General features: G+C 33.7%; 1 protein-coding gene across 6 annotated transcripts in view; it reads left to right on the top strand.

The window, feature by feature from the left end:
* The window catches only part of LOC108967159 (NAD kinase), a 48,855-nt gene that overhangs the window by 32,660 nt on the left and 13,897 nt on the right, over nt 1–2,298 (top strand). The window contains exon 1 of one of the 6 annotated variants that reach the window (XM_018930424.1): nt 1,064–1,249. The exons of the other annotated variants lie outside the window; for them this stretch is intronic. The gene's annotated coding sequence lies outside the window, so the exon portion shown is untranslated. Of the gene's footprint in view, nt 1–1,063; nt 1,250–2,298 lie in introns of those variants that run through there. 6 annotated transcript variants of the gene reach the window in all.

Genomic DNA, 2,298 nt, shown 5'->3' with positions numbered 1-2,298 from the left:
AAAGTAATTTTCCAAACTATGTTTTCTCCCAACCCATTTTTTTTACCTTTCGATATGTAATATTTTTGAAAGTATTCTATAGAAATCGATTTTTCAAAACTTTTTTCCAAAATTTTAACACTAAATTTACCCCTTTAACAACTTCTAAAACCGTAAGAAATGAATTTAAGATTTCCTTATAAAAAGAGTTATAACATCGAAAAAATATCCCTTACTAGCATAAAATACAGGTTCATAGTACCAGCTGTTCGGCGAAACTTCCTCGTTAAGTTGCAACGTGAGCCAACCGTTGCTCTCCGATTGCTCACTGTAACCTCATAYCTTTCCTTTTTCGCTTTCTCTGTTCTGAAAAAAGTCTCTTTTTTTAGTGTGTGGGTAGTAGTTTACTAAATACTTAATTATAACCAAATTGATATTAGACAAACCACGTTTCTGACAGCAATACAGGACAAATGAAGAACTCACATGACCAAACAGTTTAAATGCATTAGAGAGCATGAGCTGGCATAAAATTCGAGAATTTTTCGTTCAGAAATATTCCAAAAGAAAAATAATATATACACATATTACATATGTACATATATGTATATTCCCTTAACATAGGGCACAGAAGTACGCGTATAAATAACATTTAAATATCTAAAAAGTGCGATACATCAATAAATGCTATTTCCATACGAAATCCAAGCTTAATAAATCACACACACAGGCATTTAAAGTAAAAAACGCACATGTGCATGTATTTGTTAATTAAACGCAGTTGTAATACATACATATATGTATAATTTCRTTGTTAATTATTGCTCTTGATCACCTTTAACACCGCAATGAGCATTTAGAAGGTCTAATTTGCGGACAACAACCGCGGTAGCGCTAGCGAGTAATCAAATCAGTACTTACTAAGTACTTAAATTATTTAAATATATTGCTAATATATACAGGCACACATACATATGTATATACGCTACTGAGAGCACGTTTCTCCCTTTTCTAAGTGTGCGTGTGTGTGTTGATATTGCAACTTGAACCTTCTAGTAATCAAGAACTAAGTATTTTAGTTATCGCTGTGATATGATCGTGACGGGAAGTGTTGTGAAATAAGTACGTGTTGTGTAGGCCTATATAAAATACATGAAAATACTGCTATATTTTATGSTTTGCATAGTGAAAGTGACCTCGCAAGCAGTTGATTTCAAGGATTTTTCCAGCTCAGTTCATCAACCGTTCAGGATAAGTGAAAGTGTGATGTGTAAGTGTAGCTTGAGAAATTATATTTATTTAAAGTGTTATTTGTATGTGTAAGTGTAGTTTACTGCTGTTCACAGGTAGATTTGACAAGTCCTTGGTTTAATAATGGAAATTTTTTTTTTTTTTTTGAAAACTTGGTTTTATGCTTTGACTTAGCCTCGATCTAGAGTAATACTTTTATTGTAACCATGCTCCAACATTGCGATAATGTTTCGAYAGTGTGTAGCTTCAAAATAATCGTTTATTTCTATCTTCACTCCCTCAGTTGAGTGAAATCATTTATCAACTAGCCACTTTTTGAGTTTGTGAAGGGAGTAAAGGAAGAAGTAGTCATCAAAACTAGCGTATACTGGGTAGGAGACTTCTTCTYTTTCTTCATCAAATGTGAAGGCTTGGCTTTGATAAAGATATGATATAAGCCTTTTCGATAATATAATAATAACGAACTCACAATTTTTTTTGCGCTGAACACCGTATGTTAAGTATTCTATTAAATTTTTAACAGCCAGAAGTAAACGTTGGCGACTCTATARAGTATACATACGATCAACGTGACAAGCTGAGTCGATTTAGCCAWGTCCGTCTGGATATATAATATGTATGTAAGTTAATTAGTTTCTCAGTTTTTGGGATAACGTTTTGTTTTTCACACATGCTTTTTTCGTCAAGAATCTGCTCATCTGTCTGATTCGGCTACATCGGACCATTATAAGATATAGCTTCCATACAAACTAGTCGAACGTAATAAAGTGCTTGTATGGAGAACTTTTCTATTTAGTCAGAGATTGCGCTGAGTGTTGTCTTTGAGCTTTTCCAGCGTTGTTGGTTGATCTTTGGTAAATCTTTGATTTAACAAATCTCCAAAAAATAATCTAGAATCCTAAGTCGCATGATCTTGGCAGCCATTTGACTGGGTCGCTTCTCGAAATTAACGCGAAGCCAAACTTTGCTCGCAATACCTCTATGTTTAAGCCTGAAACATAAGACGGCAGATCGTCTTGTTGGAAAAAGATATCTTCTTGGACAACATCGTTTTATAAGGCTTGATGG

Source organism: Bactrocera latifrons, unplaced genomic scaffold (assembly GCF_001853355.1).
Source record: "Bactrocera latifrons isolate USDA-ARS-PBARC rearing strain unplaced genomic scaffold, ASM185335v1 scaffold_179, whole genome shotgun sequence".
NCBI lineage: Eukaryota > Metazoa > Arthropoda > Insecta > Diptera > Tephritidae > Bactrocera > Bactrocera latifrons.
Note: the sequence above shows the minus strand (reverse complement) of the source record. Positions and strands in the feature narration are given on the sequence as shown.